Raw genomic sequence first — 24,896 nt, forward strand, 5'->3', positions numbered from 1 at the left:
AAGTAATAATTGTCTATTAACTGTAAGGATAATAAAATCAATGAATAAATGTCTCATTAGATTTATTCATAACGAATATCAACGTAATTAAATGTCAAACCCGACCGAGCACCGGGCCGCCCGGTGGTAGAAAGTTGCATAATTTTACTTTCACTTGCACAACCGAAATTATCTTTCGCGCGGATATCGCTGTTTGAAATGCATTTGCATTTGCTCACCGTTTTTTACTACTTTTTGCACGCATATTTAACGGGAATATGACACTTATTCAGTAGTTGGATAGGATTGACTACTGTTTGCCAGTATAGGTTGGCCCGAAGAAGCGACATGTGGTATAACAGCCGGTGGAAAGTAGGTCAGCCGTCACGCACCTCGCATTTTATAGGTTTACTGCAGGGGTTACTCTTATTGCTTAGATATGTTTACTTGTAAGTGCTGAAAAAATTATAGTCAACTAGTCTTTTCTATCTGAATAGCATTTAGTAGAAAAGTATTTACTGCCCATAAACGAATAAAGGTCTAATAACATTATCAATTTTATCAACAATACTGGGTGTTTAAAAAGCGATATGTAACAATAAGGGCATTTATTTTATCCGTTATATGCACGATAGCAAGTACCTATCAAGCAATGCAAGCGATTTGCCTGCGCTTCGATTAAACACTGTACTGTAAGTATTATACTAAACATCCTCTTAAATATCTCTAAGCACCTAAGACAACTGAGACTTAACTAATGTACGTTTACGACAAAATACCCGTTAAATGAAAGGTGTATATCTAAGGTGGTGCGTGCGCGTGTTCACCGTTTTTTGCGCATAAGAAAATTCCCCAAAAACATAATACATTCATGGGGTGGTACAGGAAGTCCGGTTATAAGTGGGCTTCGGTAGACTTTCTTACCCAGCCACATGTATGAGTCCAAAGTTAATTTCATTTCATTTTGATGAAATAAAGAATTAAAACACAAACGTTATATTTTCGCGGATTAGTACCGTAATGTTTTTTGTTTTAATAAGTATGGATTAGTACTGTAATGTTTTTGTTTTAATAAGTATGGATTAGTACTGTAATGTTTTTTGTTTTAATATGTAGACTATAAAATATAGTATAAATAAAGTCAATATTTCAAGATAAACTTTTATCTCTACTTGCAAAAATATAGTGAGTCTTGCCTTAATAATTAACAGTAAATAATTTTAGATCGTATAACTTTAACTACCTATGAATGCATTATGCAAATTAAGTAAAATCGAAAGCTAACTACTAAGTGTAGTTAGCTGTGTAAGGTAGTGTTTCAGCTTAACCTTATCTTGGGCGGATGTGGTGAGTACAACAGGCGCACGCTATTACTGGAGTGGCGGTGTTGCGACATCCACGTTCTGGCGGGCTTCCCATTCCATTGTTTGGATGCATTTGGATTTTGTAAGTGGACGTCACGCACTGCGACCTGCCATCTTGAGGGATTGTTTATGGGTTGTGCAACTTGCAACGCAATGCATCTTACAAAAGATAACAATTTAATTTCAGTTCAAGTTGCTGGTTGCATGTAATGTTGATGAGTTTATGAAAAAGCTTTCGTGTCTTACATCGGCGACTGGTTATTTTCAAGCACGTACAGTCGACATCTATATTACAAGGTGCCCACGAGGAGCCCGAGAGATTTTTACGACGCATTTCTGAGGCCAAAAGAAGGAATAAAATGTTATATGAGTGTAGGTCAATTTCACAAAAAAAAAACAATTTGAAGTTTTTTTTCGTAAAACCTATTTTTTTTTCAGTGTCTTTTTTGACATCTATCAATAAGGATATCTGGACTAGGTTCCATAGTGGCAACATCGCCATCAAAAAGGCGTTTTGCACTAAGTAACAATAAAGTTTTTTTTGTAAGTGGCTTTAACTCTGAAATTAGGCGAATTCCTAAAAAAGTTTATAGGACATTTTAGTCTTTAAATATGGTAAGGAATATACTGTTGAAATCTCTCGCAATGCTCATGGGCACCGTACCCATAGTTCGTCACATCCACGATGACGCGCAGATTTGTCAAATCTTACCTTTAATACATGACAATATGAATCAAGGTATGCGTTTTCGTGAATGACACGATCAATAGCGGATGAAACAACATGTCAAAGGTAGCTGCCACCACAGCGGGCTAAGCACGGTCGCATTTTTATTGCCTGTCACGTTCTAACAGGTAGATATGTAAGTGCGAAAGTGACAGGCATAGTGACAAATGATAAAAATGCAGCCATGCTGCCACCGCAGGTGTATTTAAAGATTTGGCGCCCCCGGACAGTTAGCTTTCCCGCCCCATTAAGTGACGATAAAGCATTTCATTTAAGAAAAAAACCTGCTTTGGTGTACTTGCGCAGCCTGGCGCCCCGGGCCCCTTGGCCCTAGGGTAAAATATGCCCCTGCTGTCAGCCTCTAATACTTTTCCAAATAAAGCTACATCTAATAAAGTTATCATTCAAAATTGTTTGTTAAAGTCTAATTGTTTTAAATATAGGTAGAGAGATGTTTCTTCTTGTTAAGCTATTGTATTGTAGCTCTAAACTGGCGCCTATTTTGCGTGACGTGGATGAGGGTTGGGTTGGCTAGTCCTGCCGATCCAACTACTCAAGGAATCTTATCAAACCTTTTATAGCGAGTTGTTTTGCCCAATGTTTTGTTAAGCTATTAGAGAATGACGCGTAGTCTGATCCGCTACTTTTGATGCTAACTGTCAACCAAATCTGAATGCCATCAATATTATTATTGTTAGGTATTACGCGTCAAATAACGATTAATAAAAATCTCAACACTCAGATATATTTTTTTTTAGATGACGTAGAGGTAAATAGTGAGAGTGCCCAATTTTTAGTATTAATCAGAACCCCTAGTGTAAATTTATTCGATAGCGTGACGTGACGTTTGCGTTAAGTCTCATTTTGTATGGGATTTAGAAACAGCGCGCCAAGCGGGACTAAATTTACACTAGGGGTACAGTACGTTAAAAGTGACGTTCGGATGGCAACTGGAGCTGCATTACTGTTGCAACATTACTGCTGCGGCCGTGATGCGGGCACCATCTCTGTCAATAAATATCTTTGAAATAATGAGTGACGTTCGATGACGCATCACTGATCAGAACATTCAATTCGTTACTAATTATTTCAAAGAAATTCCAAGTAATGCAGCGTCAGTAGCCATCCAAATGTCACTACACAAGGCGCAGTCAACAACTTAAAAAGAATGGAAACTACGGATGTGTAAACATTATACATATGTAGTTTGGGTGTACCTCGAAAACTCTCAAAGATCAATGTTATGATAATGTCAAAACGGTAATTCGAGAAAAAGTCGTCGAGAAAGTTAATGTCACCTCGAAAATTACTTCATTGAGGATTTGCTGAAATGTATCGCGTTGTCGCTAAAATAAATTCGCATAAATTATTAGTAATTTTAAGAGACAACTACTCGATACAGTACCACGAGTTGACACTTAACGTTTACGTTAGCGGCTGCGTAAACTCGATCGCAGTCCATCTCGCTCGCACTGATGGATTGGTGCAATAGAGAGGGAATTCGATCGAGTTGACGCAGTCGCTAACGTAAATGTCAAATGCCAACTCGTAGTAGCCGTGCTAATCGATTTTTTTTAACTATCAATAATTAAGAGCTTTTTGTTATATCGGCGATGTCGATGAGATATTTTGATAAATTTCTATTATTCATTGCTTATAAACACAAAGTTCACAGAATGTTTTTCATTTAGACGTATCTTTATATAAGTAGGCCAAAAAATGTTCGTGGCGATGGCGTATTCCTTTATAATGTTCGCCTACGCCTGCGGCCTCGGCTCACATTGTAACCTAATCTACTCCCCTTTTTTGACCCTTCTTATACAACAGTTGCATAATAGTAGTTTATCTACACACATATTATAAACTTTCTATGATATATTCACTAACCCAAATTACAGGGCATCGTTGCTCTCTTGGCGGAACTTATCGCTCATTTTACACGAAACTTTTGCTATAGTTACTTTAAAAACAACAAAACATATTAATTTTATACTTAAAATTAATAAATAGATAAACTGTACGTCAAATGGCGGCAAATGAAAACTCTTTCGCGCATGTCACGCATTCGTAGATTTTTTTTATTGACATTTTAGACAAACTAGAGTCGAGGTCGAGGGCCTATTTCCGTATCATTCGATACAAACTAAAATGCGAGATATGTCACAATTGTAGGTAATTGACATTTCATTTCGAACAAAAAGGCATCACGACTGATATTAGAATAGAGGTCAAATGGAATTGCTTTTTTTTTTCAGAGATATTCCAAATTTGAAGTCCGAACCAAATCGATTTTGATGTAGTTATGAAGCAATTACAACATCATCACAGATAAGAAATTTGTTGTAACAAAACAGTTTATCGTTATGTTGGCCATTATTTACGGATTTTGAAGGTATCATAGCGGGTTTAAGTTTTTTTTTTTTAATATGGCTTACTGTTGATTGCCAGTGTCATGTGGGTTTAAGATATGTGTGTAGATAAAATACTATTCTTGTGTTATAGAGAATTTCATTGATGACAGATATTAACATCACAATTTTAAGTCACAAACACTAGTTTAAACCAGGATATTATGTAAAGATCATTGTACTGTTATATGCAAATTCCAATATAGATATATTTCGCTATATTGATTTTACTAGATTAAGCGAGAATGCAAACTACGGGATTGAGGTCAAATTTATTTTTATTTAGATAGCGGGTACTTCAAGGTGGCTTACACGAAAATATTTTTATATATAGGGTCACTTACTCACTCGTTAATTTAGCTGGTATACGTAATACATTATAACTTATTGATTGTCACTTTCTCTCTTAGCGTGATGCAGCTGATAAACCTGGGGTCTGACACGCCGTAAAATAACCTAAAGTGTGGCTTAAAGGTTATCTGAATATGTTATGGGGTTTCTGGTCCGTGGGTTTTTATCTTACTATCTTTCAACAAAGTTTACAATCTTGTATTTTGCCAAAGTAAAGGAAACTGTAGAACATGTAAGTAATTTACGGGCTGAATATATAGGTCATATTGAGCAACTTTTACTATGGGACCAACCCCGAATTCGCAAAAAAAAATTACGCTCCCATAGATAATGTCAAGGTCAGGTAGCCAAAATGTATAAAACTGCAATTTTCGGATTGGTCCTATATTAAAAGTTGCATAGTATGACCTACATATATATCCACCCCGTAAATTATTGCAGGTGATTAAATAAACAGCCTGTATGTATGATTGTTATTATAAAAAAAAAATCAGAACCTTCATAATTCCATAAAACATTTTTAGTACCATCATTATAGCTAGGGGTTAGTTATTATGAATTATTCGAAAATATATTGTTAGACATTGTTCCAAAACACTGCTCCGCAGTTCACCAGCAACACATCACACGTACGGTTGTAAGTAGATTGAATGTTTACGAGATATTTTCGAATATAACGGAAACCCCGCGGTGAAAGCATTAATGAGCATGTCCAGTTTTAATTTCCGCTAAGACGAGTTAAATCTTAAAAAACTCGCACAGCAAATTGGCTGCTTATTTGAAGCGTGTTTTGTTTACATACATGGATAAAATGGTACGAGTATTGAGACTTGAGAGATAAGATAAAGTTTTGAAAGGAAGGGGGTTGATTTATTACTTTATTACCTATTAGTAAATAATAACGCAAATAAAAGACGTCCGATCAGTTTGGTACCAGTTTCTTACCCTATTTATGTAATAGGTGAAAAAGCTTATATTAATTTTAGTGGGTATAAATACTGCAAAGAAAGATAGATTTATCTTTTTTAAATTTTCCTTATATTATATTTGTATAACAATAACATTCCAGGCCACGCACCACACGATTTAAGCCAGGAGGCATCTCCGTCGGCACTGACTCGACATTATGGGCGCGCCTCGCAGAGGAAAGCGAGTCAGTGTGTCAGCCGAGGCGCGGCTCCTTCAATAACACCTGATTAATGCGCACCCTCTGCAAATTATCCAATTGTTGTCACTATACGACATGTCATGCTATACCTGTAATGTGAATGGCACTTGATTGAGATGTTCCGATACGTATTTATTTGCTGTTTATTTTTGTTTGTAAAAACGAAAACCCCGCAACGTAAATCTTGATGATTAACATGGAGGCCGCATCATTCGTAAATCGTATCATTCGTTTAGCTTAAGAAACTGGATCAGTCTCTCGTATTGAATAAATATCATGATAATCTTGTACGCGTATACAGAGTGGAATAGGAAGCAGGTTAGTTAGCACTGGGTCCGTTGCTCCTGTCGACATAAACAGCACTTAATTGAACCAGCGCATACATTGGAGCCAAAAATATCGGTTTAAGTGAACGACTGACGTATTTACGACCATTGAGTGAAAACAAGTTAATCCTACACGGACAGCCCTGCGAGCGATTCCATTCCAGCATTTAGGAGTAAGTGCTTTCAAATAATATCAGCCCGCGTAGCCAACATGCCAATCGTTAACGGTCCGTAGCGAACGAAATCGAATCCTCCCATTGATTTAAATTCAATAGATATTACTATTAACCTTGTTCTTAAACATTTAAATTCTGTTAATGTTCATAAAGGCTCTGGACCTGATGGAGTCCACCCTCTGTTTATAAAAAAATGTTCTAACTCTTTAGCAAAACCCATATGTTATCTATTTAAAAAATCATTAAGTGAGGGCTATGTTCCAAAAATATGGAAACAGGCGTGGATAACCCCCATACCAAAAGGAAAAGTTAGTCATGAGATTGAGATGTACCGACCCATTTCGAAACTATGTCAGTTTAGTAAAATCCTGGAAAAGATAGTAAAATTTCAACTCTTCGAAGTCGTTAAGAATCATATTACCCCCCATCAGCACGGTTTCTTTAAGGGTCGTTCGGTAGACAGTAATTTGTTAATCTTTACAGGCGAAGTTCTTGAAGCAATGGAGAGTGGACACTGTGTAGATGTCGTGTATACCGATTTCGCCAAGGCCTTTGATAAAATTTGTCACAGCACATTGTTATATAAGCTTTGGCGACTCGGTATACATGGAGATCTTTTTCGATGGATTAAATCCTATGTCGAATTTAGAACTCAGGCCGTCGTATTGTCCGGTTATACATCACAGTATAAGGTCGTCACTTCAGGAGTCCCACAGGGATCTCATTTGGGGCCTCTTCTTTTTGTGTTATATATTAATGATATAACCGACTACATTAAGCACTCTAAAGTTTTACTCTACGCGGATGATGCTAAAATTTTTAAAATTATTAAAGATGTTTCTGATTGTGATCTACTACAAGAGGATTTATCTAACTTGGAGAGATACTGTACTGATAATAATATATTTCTGAACAATAAAAAGTGTAGTATTATAACTTTTTCTCGGAAAAAGAAAAATATTGGTCATAATTACACAATTTCCGATAAAGTATTAAATAGGGTAACGCAAATTCGAGATCTAGGTGTAATAATGGATTCTAAGTTATCATTTATTCCTCACATTGAGAATGTAGTTACTAAATCGTTTAAGCAATTAGGTTTTATCCTACGAGTCGGTAAACCATTTAAAAATTCTTTTAGTTATATAACTCTCTATAACAGCTATGTAAGAAGTCGTCTTGAATTCGCGTGTGCTGTTTGGAAGCCATTTCATGCTGTCCATATTAATAGAATCGAAAGGCTCCAAAAGAAGTTTGTAAAAACGTTAGATTTTAGGACTGGACAAAACTACGTTGATTACCACTCCTCATTGCAGTACCATAAAATTCAGTCTCTTCAAGACCGCCGCGACAGCGTAGACTCGGTTTTACTTTATAAAATCTTAAACTCTAAATTGGAGATTCCCTCACTACTTCAACAAATAAATATTAAAGTCCCTCGTGCGCGTCAGCGTAAATGTCGCAAAAAGGAATTATTTGCTGTCCCATTTAGCAGAACTTGTTATGCACGAAATATGTTTATAAGGCGTGCTTGTAGACTTTATAATGAATGCGTAAATCTTTCTAATATTGATGTTTTTCATTGTAATATAGTATCTTTAAAGAAAGCATTTGTTTGTGAAAAAAATATAATTAGGTATTGATTTTATTTTATATAATTAAATATAATACCTGTATCAAATATATACCTATATAGTGAATGGCACAATAGTGTATGGCGTATATAATTGTAGTACTTAACTCTGCAGGTATTTAAGTAAGCTTAGAATTTATTATAATTGTTCAGTAACTATATATACATATATAAAACTCAGATGCTATGTAGCAAAAAAAAAAACTGTTTAAAATCTAGCACTCTTATATTTAATTAAGGAAACCGTAGGTCTAGCTTTAAAATGCAATAGTTAATAATACCGCATATTGTAAACGACCGTTTGTTTCTTAATAAAATAAAAAAAAAAAAAAAAAAAAGAAACGCAACTGTCACAGTCGCACTAATATGGAAGAGTGATAGAGAGAGAGAGAGAGAGAGAGAGATGACTACGCTACGGAGCGTAAACGATTGGCATGTTGGCTACGTCGACAGTAATGATGCTGATCGACATGAGCTTGAGAGATATTTGAGGAGATAATTGAAGAGCGCTGTTTTGTCGGCGACTGCTTATACTTGTTGAAGTTGTTGACCAAGGGACTTATTCGACTCATTATTAGAATTATGATAGCTGTGCTGTGGCTCCTTTTTTCAACTAATACATATAAATGCACATACAGACACACGGTATGTATCTTGTCACGCTAAGTCATGATTCTGGCGAGCCAAATTAACTTGACGATCGATAAGTCGATTAAACCCTCTCTAGACCATGAAAGCAGCCGTGATATCTTTATAATTTTATTATGCAATTGAAGAATTTTAAGATATTATACTTAATTATAAGAAGTAAAAGCAACTAGCTTTCAGTTACAGATTATCGTTTCGCCAATCTTTAACAAAATTAATGTTTGATTTCAGTCTTGCTTAATTACCTGTCATGATTTTCAACATTTCCGTCTTGTAAAAGTAGAGCCATGTTGTATCGGACGCCTGATCTCGCCAAAACGAGCAAGACTAAGTTTTATCTTAATTACTGCGTTGACAATAAGGTGTGAAATGAGTGTTGTCGGAACTATCTGTGATGGCATCGCGGTATTGTCTCGAGGAGGCACCATTCGGAAGTGGAGCTTTCTTTTCTTTTGCTTGGGAAATAAGTCAAGCAATATTATCTGCTGCGGGTAAACACGGTCAAGTGCGCTGTGGTTCGCTAGATATCTGCTGCATTAAACAAATAAACCGCGAAACCATATCTGGAAACGAAATAATTTAGGATGCATGGAGAATAGTAAACTGTATGGGAAGTTTCCATGCAGGATTACTTAATCCTTATGCAACTTTTTCTACACTGGGCATACCTAATCTACTGGGTTGGTTTTTCGGTTTTAAGTCAAATAGATGTCTCTTAATATAGAAAGTGACGTAACATTTTAATATTAGTGGTCTCATGGAGCATACACGGAATGGAATGCGAAGAACGGTCAACTTTCCACTAATGATTGTTTTGATCAACTCGACGTGCCCGCTGGCGCCGTTAAAATGTGTATTTGGCTGTAAACGATTTATCACACGGCCATTCATCTTAACACCGAAATATTAAACCAAATTACTATAATAACTACAAATTAATTTAAATTTGTACGAGAGTTGTTACTGATATGGAAAAAACAAAAATGGTTTTCTGATGCTGTGGAAGCTAGTAATAAATTGATTGAGATATAATCTTGGTCTATTTTAAAATTGTGGATATCTAGCTGATCCTTCAATGGGACGACGTAATGCTCATACAATTAGAATGGTAGGTTGAATTAGTCTATATCAATTGAATGCATCAATTCTCATTGTTATGTTTCAAACCCTAGTTTGATTTGGTTTTAAGAATGGTGCAAACCATAAGCCCTTAGAATATCGTTATATGTCAATCTACTTTTGGTACTTCCTGTTCACTGGCATAACAAGAGAAAGTGTCACTGTATATCACTCTAACTACGTTATTGGCGAGTGATAAAGAGATTGTCGCGCGAGTAAACAAGCCGCGCCCGTATGCGGCGCCCGCGTTGAATTAGCCGCACAGCTCTCCCAGCTTTGCCGATAGCGCCCTCATGAGCTCCCAATCACGACGCAGTCGTCCGGGGAAAATTAACGATTTCACTTTTGTTGCACGCGACTCGTCTATTGGCGACACTTGAAAGCTACACACAACAAGTCGAGAAACGTTTGAGAACTTATTCCCAGCTATACGTCAAGCTCGACAGGCGCTATCACTCACAAATGTATCCACATTCCGCGCAGCTCCAAAGATGGCTTCTTGTGCGAACTAGGGCGTCCTGCACTAAAGGGAAAAGTGCACATTATTACCTTCTTAATGCTACGCATTATGTACTTACATGCGAGATTGTAATAATTAAAATAAAGGGATGGTACCTTCAGGCTTCCTTAATGTTATACGATTATCTTTAAAACGGTGAAACCACTTAATTGAATCACAAGCAATGTCTTCAAACTCATAATAGGTTATAAGAAACCGAAAGTATTAATTAGTCTAAAATGAATTGTGGACATCATGCGTGTGTGTAAATTTTATGAATATTTTAGCGTCGGATTGGAGAAAGTATCTCAAATTATTGTGATCCAATTATGATGCGAAGTTTGTATCACGGTGTATGAGTTTACTCCACAGCAAAAAGGCGAAAAGTAGTAATTATGCTGAGCTGTAAGCACAGTAAGTAAGAACTAAAGCTGGTTGTTTGATCATCAAAACGTGAAAATTAACAAAAATATAAACACTTTTTCTGTATAATTTGTCTTTTAAACAAATGATTATTGGTCATCTTATGTTTTTCGGGGCCCTTGCTCTTCGACCCATAGGGAACTTTTGTACAATTACCCCCTTATGAAAGATCCGTTATCTACTCGAGAGCTTTTTCGACCATCTCCATGTGCTGGATGATGGAGCTCATGGGTAGCATTTTTAATTCCTTGGGTTCCAGATAGCCTGCTCCAAAATCCTTCATTCTTTGTCTGGCGAGGCGTGACATTAATGGTTATTGGTTAATACGTTCATACATATGTATTTGTAAATGAGAATGAGTGCCTATGAATCTACTCGTACTTATATCTAGATATCGTTAGGGTGTTTACTTACGACACCAGTTCTCGAAATATCTCTCAGTCTATTATAAAGACATGACAAGTAATTATTAGTTAAGATATCAATGATCAGTTTTGTAGCTAGGTATCTCCACAGAGCTATTCGGCTTATCGGCTCTAGATCGGCCTGAATGGGCCTATCGCGCCGGTATAACTAGTCAGCGCGACAGACGTAGGGCTTGCTAAACCGAACTAGTGCATTATTTATGGGTACGATTTCTCGCAGATCGTCTCGAGATTTCACCACTTTCATCTTGCATTACGAGTGTACACGAACTACCGTCCAGGCTTCAAGCAATTCACATTCTATCATCCACCTAATCCGGACCTACTTAATTATTGCCGGTTCTAATAAAGACTTAATTTACATTTGGAGCTCAACTAGGTCGTCCTACATTTTCATGGCTATAGGCCCGGTACCCGGTACTCGTAATAAAATACATGCATAATAGCAGAATAATTATGATTGGTTTTTGATCATGCCATTATTAGCTCTGTCATTAATATACCACATTTATGATAAATAGTTGTGATTGAGCATATAAATAAGATAGTTATAGGCTTCCATGCGAATAGCACGTCAAATTTAAAATATTCAAGATACATATAGTACGTAAGTAAATTATTGTATTTAGGACTCTTAGGAGAAAAAAAACGGCCAAGAGCATGTCAGGCCATGCTCAATGTATGGTTCCGTAGTTACCATTCTATCAGAATAGGCTAAACGAGGGCTATTAACAAGTATCATGGACATTACAAGCATAAGGGAGTACCTTTGCAGCGCTTTGTGTACGACTTTTTACTAAGAGAAGACTTTTTGCAATAACTCAAAAACCGCTAGACCAATGATGTTCGCTATAGTTTTCATTGAAAGTATTTATTACCTAAGATTTAATTTAACAATTTTTTTGATGTTTTTGGGACCCATAGTTCAAAAGTTAGAGGGCCTCCCTTCTAACTGGGGGGTACATTTTTTTTTAGGGGCGTATGTTTTATTCTATCAAAAAATGATTGTTAGAGACCTTTATTCATTTAAAAGACCTATCCAACGATACCCCACCAAATTTTGTCGTAGTTTTTGTATGATTTATGTATCCATGCCAAATTGTACATACACGGTTGACCTTCCACGTCGCCTCAAATGCAGTATTAGTACTTTTGCGGATGACACCAAGTTATTTGCTAACCCACTCCTAGATTACAGCCAACTACAAGATGATCTAGATGAAATAGTAACCTGGTCTAAGGAATGGTTAATTAATCTGAATTCTGCCAAATGTGCATTACCTCACATAGGAAATCGTACCGCCTGACTTACAACTTACACTCTACTAACGGCTGTAAAAACAAAAAACTGACCTAGGTGTTAAGATCTCGGAGGATCTAAAGTGGGAAGAGCAAATATCTACAATGGTTAAAAAAAGCCAGAAGCATGATTTACCTCATTAGAAAAGCTTTCAAGACCTTAACACCGGAAATGATGCTAAAAATATATAAAACGTACGTAAGATCCGTACTGAAGTATACTTTTCAAGCCTCGGGTCCTTACTTTGGTAAGGACATTGAGATGCTGGAGAAGGTACAACGGAGTTTCACGAAACTGCCAAGGCAACTTAAAAAACAAGCCATTTGAAGAGAGACTATTTAAAGGAACTGAAACTGACTACTCTAAAGCACCGCAGAGAACGTGGAGACCTAATAGAGACGTACAAAATTCTATCTGGGCACTATGATCTCAAGGATTTTCAAGAGATGTTCAAGCGCAACAACAACAACCGTCTGAGAGGTCACCACTTAAAGCTAGAAAGGCATAGGTTTCACAGTAACCCATACAAACACTTTCTCAGCAACCGAGTAGTGAGGGCTTGGAACAAACTCCTAGAAGACGTGGTTTCAGCACAAAATGTGAATCTTTTTTAAAATCAATTAGACAAGCATATTATATGTACTACTCGTTCATGATAACTATCTTTATGATTACTGGATACAGGTCATATCAGTTGTCATAACTGCCTGCCTGCTTATTAAATAATAATAAATTGTAGCTTTCTAGCACTAACGATCACGGAGCAAAGCCGTGGACGGACGGACAGACGGACATAGCGAATCTATAAGGGTTCCTAGTTGATGACTACGGAATCCTAAAAAACCACCACAATAGAAAACAATTATACAATCAACAAAAAATAACGGCCATGTTTTATAACATTGCTGTTCTCTAAACACACTTAAAAGATGTTAAGATTAGGCGCCGCTGCTGGCAGTAAAATTCTCATTATCTTAAATAACTTTCACTTGTAGTTTCCGCAATTATGCAGAGCGCCAGCGCGAGTAGGCTTATCAGGAAAACGCATTGTCTGCGGCCCCATTGTTCCAAGGACGATTTCACTATTCTGCGCGACACCTCTGTCACATTACTACGGTTACTTAATATAACTTATCTATTATGACACATCAACTTGCGAAACAATAGGAGTTGTCATGGGGGACGCGGATCAGGATATATCTAGCTAATTTGGATTACGCTAAATCTTATGAATATCTTGACAGTTTGAATGGTTAATTTTGTAGAAATCTTACACAATAACGGATATAATTCAAATAGGTAAATAAAAATAGAGGCCAGGCATTTGTCCTCATTACTTTCTCGTTTCGGTAGAATAATGCATGACGACCGGTTTGGCCTAGTGGGTAGTGACTAGGGAATGCACTCCCGATCCCGCGGGATCCCGATCTCGCGAGATCCCGTGTAATTTTTCGGGATCAATCCCGACGCATAATATGACGGGATCCCGTTCAGGATTGACGGTATTATTTTTTTTTTTTTGTTTTGCAAAGGGAAACAAACAGCATATCATTACACATACAGTTTAACAAATTAAGTTAATACAACAGCCAGAACAGTTTCCACTTATAGGTAACACAATTATTGCTCTGAGAAAAACAAAATGCACGTATTAAACAATTAACAAGGCAATTAAAAGCTAAAATGAAGATTATAAATAAGTTAAGTACTTAATTAATGATAACATTTAAGAAATATGAAGTTTATACAATTACTGATATAAAATTTATGAACAATTTAATTTAATTTAATACATTTCAAGAAAGAGAAAGAAGATGCATTTTAGACAGAATTACCATATAAAAAGTTAGTGCTCATTGATTAGTAATTGATTTTTTTATATTTATTTATTTATTGTTGTTAGTTCGTTGTTGCTTTCATTGCAGATACAAATTTACGGAGATTTAATTGAAACATGTCTATATGTAAATATTTTTTATTATAAGTATTACATGCTCTTACTAAATAATTATTATTTGCATATTTTTTTCGACTAAACGGAATAGAAAACAAATAAGTGGACCTGGTACGAAAGGTTGGACATCTAAACGATAATTTGTTTACCAAATATTGGGAGTCAACAATATTATTCAAAATCTTATATAAAAACGTGATATCCCTTTTTTCTCTACGCATCTGAAGACTTTCTATATTTTCACAGACGAAGGAATTGAATTTATATTTTAGACGATTAAGGAACTTTTTTTGAATTCTTTCTACTGAATTTATATGGACTGAGAAGAAAGGGCTCCATGCTGCAGATGCATATTCCAAATGCGATCTAACAAATGCATTATAAAGGAGAAGTATTGTGTTGGGATTTTTAAAATCTTTACTCTGACGAAGGATGAACCCGAGCAATCGATAGGCTTTAGATGTAATTCTGTCAACGTGAGACGTCAGTTGGATCTCACTATCAATATACACTCCTAAGTCCCGGACCTCGTTAACTCTGTTAAGTATTTGCGTACCTATATGATTGGGCGGCAGTCGTCAGTGACGCTCCACACGTCCAGTTCTCAGCAGCTGGGTACATTGCAACGGATATAAGATGCCGTTTAGCAGATAACACTCTTAATACCCTTTGTTTTTTTTTTAAATCGCCTGTAATACTCTCTAATTCCTTATTATTTTGATTCTTATTACAGTTATACTTATTGTTTTGATTACCTTTGTTAATTTCCAAGGAAAACTGATGATGATTTAGTTAATAATATTAAAGATAAAAGGTTTTTGTTTTCTGTCTATTAATATGTTATTTTAATTAACGTCACCATCACAAACATGCCGTTATTATTGTTTTAATTCAATCGAATTTTACCTTTTGTTTAATCTACTCGGGATCCCGAAAATTCCGGGATCCCGCGGGATTGATATTTCTAATTCCGCGGGATCTCGAATTTGCAATCCCGAGTCGGGATTGCATTCACTAGTAGTGACCCTGCCTACGAAGCTGATGGTCCCGGGTTCAAATCCTGGTAAGGGCATTTATTCGTGTGATGAGCATGGATATTTGTTCCTGAGTCATGGGTGTTTTCTATGTATTTAAGTATTTATAAATATTTATATATTATATATATCGTTGTCTAAGTACCCTCAATACAAGCCTTATTGAGCTTACTGTGGGACTTAGTCAATTTGTGTAATAATGTCCTATAATATTTATTTATTATTTATTTATTTAATGCATTGCATATGATGATACAAACAAGCATGTATTTAAACCATCAATATTCAATATCCCCAATAAATAAATATTATATGGACATTCTTACACAATAAGGCCAAGCCGGTTGCCGGTAAGTAAGGTTGCCAGAGCTCAACGAGGGGTGGGGCGGGTTTAGGGTCGGCAACGCGCATGTAACTCCTCAGGAGTTGCAGGCGTACATAGGCTACGGAGACTGCTTACCATCAGGCGGGCCGTATGCTTGTTTGCCACCGACGTAATATAAAAATAAAAAAATTGACTAAGTCCCACGGTAAGCTCAAGAAGGCTTGTGTTGTGGGTACTCAGACAACGATATATATAATATATACAAATACTTAAATACAAAGAAAACATCCATGACTCAGGAACAAATATCTGTACTCATCACACAAATAAATGGCCTTACCGGGATTCGAACCCGGGATCATCGGCATATACTATTTACCTACTCATAAATCTATTTAACAATTATTAGATAGGTACATGTAGTTTTACTAACGTCTTAATATTTTCAAGCATAGCACAATATATTATAATATGTAATGGTCGACTTGAAGCCAATCGCGTACAATTAAGTAGGTAATGTATTGTATTTAGGCTTATAAAGAGTAGGCACTACGCCAATAAACTGTATATTGTTTTCGATGTCATACTATTTGCGAGTACGTGTGGACAATACAGAGGCTGTAATGGGGACGAAGTTGTTTTGTTTTATTCATGTACCGTAGAAATGAGGGAGAGTAGGTTACGCGAAATACCATCACCACGACCAATTGTGTCGTATCTTTTGTCACTTTAATAATGCTTGAGTAGTATGTCTTTTATTATGTTTTATGTTTATTAATAAGTTTGTGTGGTTTGTAAATCATAAAATTTGGGGTCTCGTAAAGATTAATTTACCAGTTAGGTAATTAATATCCGTATGTTTTTGTTACAGGTTATAGAGCTCAGGACATCACAAATATATGCCGCTAAGATAAGCAATTTTGTAAGTATCCATTACTATTTAATTTATTTTATTGCTCATGTTTAAACAATACACTACACTCTTAGAAAGCGATCACACCGATCACAAGTTAGTGAAAATTTTATTCAACTACATAAGTTTGAATTTTAGTAAATTACATAACATTGTCGTTTAGCATGTAACGTTGTGTAAGTGTGGAACGGAAGGCAGTCATTAGATTGATATACCTGGTTTGCTCGGTTAATTATTCTTACCGAAATGTGTATCGGCTTTCTCCGCGATCTGTGAGTTACGCAACGCGCGGCGCCCGCGCTGCGCGAGTGAAAGTACCGAAGGACCATGACCTTCTCAGCCTCCGCTTTGTTTTTGCTACATGATACATTACATTACATGTTGTACGAGCTTGATACTTCTCACTTTGTGTAACATTAACATATGTTATTCAAATTATATCCGTTACCTTTTATTGTAAGTAATTTGAGCCTAGCGACAATGTTTATTATCTTTAATTAAAGACTTTAAATTATTCTATTTACAGAATAAATTATTTTCTTATTTCCACAGTGACAAGGTAAGATGGACGATGGATAGATGTTACGGCAGAAGTTATAAAATTAACCCATTGAATAACAGTCCTCACAGGACCTCTCTTTTTCTCCTTATTACCAATCTTGGTGCTACGAAAAAAATGTCCCAATTTGTTTCCGGAACTTTACGTTTAAGTATGGACTTTTATTGGGTGCAGAATTTTGTTATACTCGACTAAATAAATAAAATTAAACGAAAATGTTGAAAAAAAGCTCGCGTATCACCTAAGTTCACTTAATGATTACGATTCTGTAGTATGTCATTGCAGACCGATTTAATTAGCATTTGGTACCTAAATAAATAAAAACAGGGCATTGTCAAATTTAGAAGGATACTTAACTCCTATTTACAAGAGAACAACACATTGCGTAACAATGTCTTATTTCGTGATCACCGATCATTCAACTCTGACGCAATTGACGTTTGATTCTCATATCGTATATGATGATCAGTTAGAGCGTGAACTCGTGTAGGCACCTCAGGTCTCAATCGGAAAAATTAGAGAGAAAGCCGTGAATAGGCGTTTGATGACTGAATCGAAAAGATCGGTGTCATCGTCCTTAAAGATTTCGGCACACCAAAAGCTGGTATAGCGCGCTTTTTTGCATAATTCGGTACATCCTTGTTCTAAAGAAATTTGTTTCATAGGATATAGGTACAACTTTTAGATGAACCTATAAGGGCTATATGCCTTTCCTAACCTGGACCTTGTGTGACCTTTAATGTACCCATATTTGAGCCGAGAATGTGACCGGTGATGTGGCGAAAATGTGACTAAAACACTGAGCTGTCTAATTTTGCAATTCGACCTTCATATTAATCACTTTCCGATTCAAAAAGGTTCCCTGTAATAATGCCTTGAAAAGCATGAAAAATATATGGTCAAAATATTTAAAAAGCCACGGTTACAACATGTCTCACGAAAGTTTAATTTTGATTGGTGAATATAACTACGGTTTGAAAAAGTTTTCTGAGAACTACAACATTTTTTCTCGCGTTCAATCGGTGCATCGCGTCCGCGTCTCAATAGCGCCGCATCCGCATCAAGTACGCCGGTGACTCCGCATTGTGGTCCACGTGGCTTGGCGCATCAATTATCTCACGATTGTTGCGCAACGAGGGAGCGACGCCCTCGTCCTTGAGACAGTGGGCCGACTTTCTCTTCCGCTGCGAACGCAGCCGCCATGAAGCCTTGGAATCCGGGGGTCATGGGGAACAATAGATCCCGGATTTTGTTAGTTATAGATCGACGAGATAAGACCGTCGATGAGCAATTAGTTATGCCGACGGAATTGTGAAAGGAATTGTCATCTGCTTATTTTCAACAAGCTGGCGCTTTAAAAAATATCAGTATTAACTTTTCAGAGTAATCCTAATGAATATAATTATGAATAGAAATTCACAGAAAATTATCAGTTTTAAGACTTTTGTTCCAGATTTGATAGTTATTCATATTCATTTATAGATGTCCAACTATGCATTGCAAAAGCTACTTTAAAACTTATTTCAAATAACTTAAACAATCAGTAAAGCTGCGTTTAAAGTCAATTATCCATAAACTTGTAGGCATAGGCAAGTAATTCGCGAAAGCCCGGGTAAGTAGCGGATTCACACGTCAAGACATTATCCATGCACGGCGGGCCTGGCTCCCGGACTGGGTCACCGGCGCAAACGCATGGATTCTGGACAAACAAATATTTATGTGCTCATTCTGTGTGTACTAAGTGGTTTTCTTTTCAATATTGGGGCTTTTCGCGAAATATTTGCTGAGCGATTCTGATAGAGATTTGTTGATGTAGGATTCTCTTCTTTATAAGAAGAGACTCAAACATATTTAGAAAAAAAATATCACCAATTAATTCATAATGAAAAAAATCTAATAGCTATGGCGCTATTCATTTATTCATTACGTTTTGTTAGTTATTGATGATTATTTTAAACGTCATAATATTATAGAAATTTTAACAATATCGCATCTATTTGATCTTACGTAACACCAACCCTCGTAAAAAAATAAGACATGTACGATGCCTCTCCCCCTAAATCGTTTTAAGTAATGTAATAACAATAACTGAATGATGCCTATGAAAAACCATGCGTAAGACAGGCTCGATTTCGCATTTTATATCGTTTTAATACATTCTTCTAGTAAAACGCGAATAAGTAGGTATGGTAAATTCAAACACATTGTTAATATAAAACCAATCTAAAATATGTTGGAGCTGGTGGAAATTCTCTACTCGACTGAATTACCTACGTTTAAAATGCAAGAAAGCTTGCAAAGCACGACTGATTATTGAAATTGCGCGACATAGCTCAGCTTTACGATTATCATGTCTAATAAGTGTCGCAGGGCCGAGTTATGCGATACGGGTATCGGTTGCCGAGGAAAGTTACGGGCCTAGGGAGGTTTCTCTGTTGAAGTTCCGGTTGGGAGTGGAAGCCCGGAACGCCCACGCTGCGCGAGAGCCTGTGGTGTGAAAATGTCGCAGAATTGCTCTAAAGACATCTAAACATCTTTATGAGGATGTCCCTACAGTCAAATTAGAGTTAATAAATAAATAAAAAAATTAAAAATATAGGACATTATTACACAAATTGACAAGTCCCACAGTAAGCTCAATAAGGCTTGTGTTGAGGGTACTTAGACAACGATATATATAATATACGAGTATAAATATTTATAAATACTTAAATACATAGAAAACACCCATGACTCAGGAACAAATATCCATGCTCATCACACGAATACATGCCCTTACCAGGATTTGAACCCGGGACCATCAGCTTCGTAGCCAGGGTCACTACCCACTAGGCCAAACCGGTCGCCAAGAGTTGTAATCTTGTATACCTAATTGCATATCATATAATATAGATGTTTATGACTGAAACTTACGTCCGTCGTTGTATTATAGTAGGGTAGCGCGTTTATGTCTTTTGTAGTACATTTTTGTCTACTGAGAAACTTAGAAGAGGAAAGAGGACGGCCTATTCTCCATATAAACGTAGTCCCAATTTTCCTCCCTGGCTATTGACATGTTGGAAAATATTTTTACATAATTTGACGTGTATTTACCATAGCTATGCACTTTTTTCGATTTTTGTAATATTTTAAAAATAAGGAGCGAAAAGATTTCATACAAAATTTTAAATGCTTCTAACTCTTTGAATAATTAAAAATGGTAGTGGCATAGCTGTAGTTTATTTACAACAAATTGTGTCAAAATATTTTTAATCATGTTAATATCCAGAGAGGAAAATGAGGACTACGTTGTGTGAAAAGGTGATTTCGCGCGGGTCCTCCACTTTCGTCTTAATTATTTAGATTTTACAGTAAAAAACGTATTATTTTAGATGACTCGTAGAAAAAGTATTGCATAAATAGTGATAAAAGCAAGCTTTTCAATGTTGTATCTTACTTAGGCAACTCAGCAAGCTTCATTACATAAACACTATTTAAATTACGAGCCGATAATAAAACATAACATATTTTATTTGATCACGTAAAAACTACTAAAATCGCAACCAAGTATCTGCACTCAGACCTTGCAAATTATATTAGACTCACTTTCCGGTTTCCGATTTAAGTAGCTGAAATGCACGTCTACTTTACTTCGGTGACGCTGTAAATGTTATGGTACAGTGACCTGCAATAATATGTACCACAACTAAGGCTGCACAAATATCGGACACGATCTTATTTGTAAGAGCGTGCCACATGGCCTTCGAAGAGTAACATTCTTGCAGGTGACTGTACAATCGAAATGGTCTGAATATGGAGATGGACACCGGGTGGCCGTACCTACTTTGTAATTTTTGTTTGTGTTGGGTAAGTAATGTAACAACGCGACCTATACTCATATTATTTTTAACTTGTTGATTTAGGTAGGTTACGTTTATAGGTGCCCACAAGGAACCCGAAAGATTTTAACCACGCATTTCTGAGGCCAAAAGAAGGAAAAAATGTTAAATTACGTCAATTTCACAAAAAAAAATTGCTTTTTTCGATTTTTTTATTTGTATTTGTACATGTAAACGCTATTTGTACAACTGTAACTCAAAAACAATTTGAACTTTTTTTTGTAAAATCTATTTTTTGCAGTGTTACTTGTCACTATTTGACATCTGTCAATAAGGATATTTGGACTAGGTCCCATAGTGGCAACATCGCCATCAAAAAGGCGTTTGCACTAAATAACAATAAAAATATTTTTTTTTGTAAGTGGCTTTAACTTTGAAATTAGGCGAATTCCATAGAAGTTTATACTTTTATAGGACATTTTGATCTTTAAATATATTCAGGAATATACTGTTAAAATCTCTCGCAATGCTCACGGGCACCGTGTATAGATCCTGCCCGTATTCTTATATCGATAATAAGCGCAGCGCGCATAGCCCTACTTGCTTTTTGATCCACTGCCACAAGTTTATGTAAATGAAGCAATTTTCTCAGAAAACCGGGCCAATTTCTTCGAGATACGGAAGTTTCTCGACTTACTAGCATAAAGCTGACATCGGCGCCTGATTGCATCCGAGTTAATTCAACGACGAGCTACCGGGCGAGTTGATGAGTCAACTAGGAATATAAATCTAGTAGGAATTCTTTAAATTCAGGCCAACATCAACACGTTTGACGCGCCGCGTGCCACACGCTGAATAAATGAATAAGTTAATTTTGAGAATAATATCAGCTTTGTTAAAATGTGCTATATTCTACGACGGTTTATGTAGACGGTATACTTTTAGGAACGATAAGGAAATTCACAAAAGGAAGGAGGTAATGACAGCATTTAATTTGTTTTTATTGTTGTCTGTGTGAATCCATGAGCTCCTGCTAATTACTTAAAGTTAACTTTAAAGATGCCTATGTTAAAAGATAGGATCAAACATATACTTCGGATAAGTGGAAGCAAATTTGAATGGAGTATTATTCTACAAAACCCATAGGCAAAGGTGCCCATGCTATTTTTTAAACTAAATTGTTTGATTGCCGCGACCTACACTAGCTAACGTTTCAAGTATTAAACCTGCGGTATCAAATAAAAGTAAAACTCAAAACGATTTGACGCTCTACTTGCACCGACCGGATTCAACATCGTCATCAAACGGTCGTATTATCTATTTCTTTGATATCATAACTTTTAAATAGTTGGTTAGATCTTTTCAAGTCTATTAAACGACTGCTTTCTCCCTTTTGTTTCTGTGGTATGTTTATTAGTAGGTATATATAATTTAGACATCAAATTACGACAAATAAAACACTATCATGTCTGCACGATCATACTCGTACGGTCTGTTAACTTTATATCACCGAAGAAAAAATGTAAAAATTATTATTTATAGGCTTCTTGGTTTCTTGTATTGTTAAAAAATGTTTGATATGCATTTACTTCAATTTTGCTGATACAAATTAGTTTTTAACTACATAAGGTTTCTTGTTTACTTACCCATAATCTATTGTTATTCACTGAATATAGGAAGTTTTATTGTTGAACTAGGTTAGAGGATGGTGATTTCACTTATAATAATAATAATATAAATATAATAATTCAGCCTATATACGCCCCACTGCTGGGCACAGGCCTCCTCTCATGTGCAAGAGGGCTCGGGCTATAGTCCCCACGTTAGCCCAATGCGGATTGGGGACTTCACATACACCTTTGAATTTCTTCGCAGATGTGTGCAGGTTTCCTCACGATGTTTTCCTTCACCGAAAAGCTAGTGGTAAATATCAAATGCCATTTCGTACATAAGTTCCAAAAACTCATTGGTATGAGCCAGGATTTGAACCCACGACCTCCGGATTGAAAGTCGGACGTCATATCCACTCGGCCACCACCGCTTCACTTAATTATTATAATTAAGAGCATTCAAAAACTTCGAAATTTGCCTGATATATTACGTCAAGTCTAGATTTTCAGCTATTAACTTTAAAAATAACGTTAAAAATAACTTTTTTATACCTATAGCCACAATTTTTTTTGTATGATTATGATTATAATTATATTTAGCAACATTTTATTACCTTTTTTATTTAAAATTTGGTAGTCTAGTATCCTCTTAACAGGGAGATATAACAAAGTGTGCTTGACAGTTTCTTGGTTGATTGAGATATGCCTGCTGGAGCTGACGTGATGAGCGTATCTAGCGCGCACAGATCGGCACAGTGATACCGGGACTTGACGCGCCAGCAGGTTCATAAGCCAAACAATGCTTGTCATATTCAAATACTTAACCTCGATTGGGGTTAGGTATGTATTTAGAAAGGTGTTACTTCATTTTTTAATTTTACTTGGCGCTCAAAAGACGATTCTCTCGCCATTTTAATTGTATTAATTAATTATCTAATAATCTATGTGCTTCTAATAATATGCATAACAAAAGTACTATCGATTTAATTTACAAGAGCTATAATCTACTTAAAAATCGCGTCACAACTTTTTCATCCGATTACCGCATTGTTAAATAGTCGGCCAAGAAGGTCAGGGCTCGTTGTGACGCAATAAATGAAAGATCGGCTAATTGTAACAAGTCGCCGGCTCGCCGCCGATAGTGCCCGTGTCCGCTCAATTGCCTGCACAATCGCGCGGGTAACGAAAGTTTCCGGATTTCGTACGCCTCCAATGCCAAGCGCTGCGAAGAAAGCAAGCTGGCCAGCTTCCTCGTCGCACCATCTCAAATACTGTCATCTCCCTCCTCCAAGCCAGGAGGCTGCAAGCGAGAAAGAGACTATATATGCTTAAAAGAGAAAGTGGGCCATGTTACGTTTCTCGGTACCATTAACACGGGCATTGAACGTAAACGTCAACGAATAGAATCTCTATGCTGGACTGAAATAAGTCCTATTAGGCAGTATTTGGGTGTATTTTAGTCTTTGTTATAGTTTGCCTTTGGGCTAGGATGGCGTCGAGTCTCGTTCAGCGCGCCATTGATACTGCATGAAGCGGCAGAAATCTGCAGATTTCGGAGAGCAACGAACTGGCGGGCGGGAGGTGAAAGTGTTGCGTGGCGTAACCTTGAGCCCAGGCTGCTCTTCATCGAATCACCTAATAGATACGTCACACTACATAGTGTGAAACACTAGATAATTACAGTATGAGGAATAATGCAGGATTATCTAAATTGGTAGTTGGCAATAACGAAAAGAGAAGTTATTATATATTGTGCAATTACCACATGTTTCTAATGTAATGGCATAAGCAGTATGTTTTTTTTTTTGAAGTTTCAGATATGTGTTCAAGTATAATTTAATATTATTTTACTCACAACTATAGTGGAATTATGTGTAATTTTTTTAATGGTATGTGATAAATTATCACTTTGATAATATATGCATATAATGAAACTGTAATATACCTGTGATTATCGTTATATGTCTCGGGCATTAACCCAATAAGTGAAAACGATTTGTTTCTGTGAATTGAATAAATGCACAATGAAACACAATAACAATGGAACCATCAATAGATACTTGATGGTCTTTTTCTTTGACAACGAAAGCTAGTTAAATACAATGTAAATAGCATAACATACATAGCTTGTTTTACT

The 24,896-nt window shown here is 36.3% G+C and overlaps 1 protein-coding gene across 2 annotated transcripts in view; it reads left to right on the plus strand.

Annotated features, from left to right (window-relative positions):
• Positions 1 to 24,896, plus strand: part of LOC133519079 (cuticlin-4) — a 53,953-nt gene that overhangs the window by 798 nt on the left and 28,259 nt on the right. Inside the window, exon 2 of one of the 2 annotated variants that reach the window (XM_061852973.1) lies at positions 16,731 to 16,781. The gene's annotated coding sequence lies outside the window, so the exon portion shown is untranslated. Of the gene's footprint in view, positions 1 to 15,887; positions 16,782 to 24,896 lie in introns of those variants that run through there. The other variant, XM_061852974.1, reaches the window with a different exon arrangement.

The sequence above is a fragment of the Cydia pomonella genome, chromosome 6 (assembly GCF_033807575.1).
Source record: "Cydia pomonella isolate Wapato2018A chromosome 6, ilCydPomo1, whole genome shotgun sequence".
NCBI classification, from domain to species: Eukaryota; Metazoa; Arthropoda; class Insecta; order Lepidoptera; family Tortricidae; genus Cydia; species Cydia pomonella.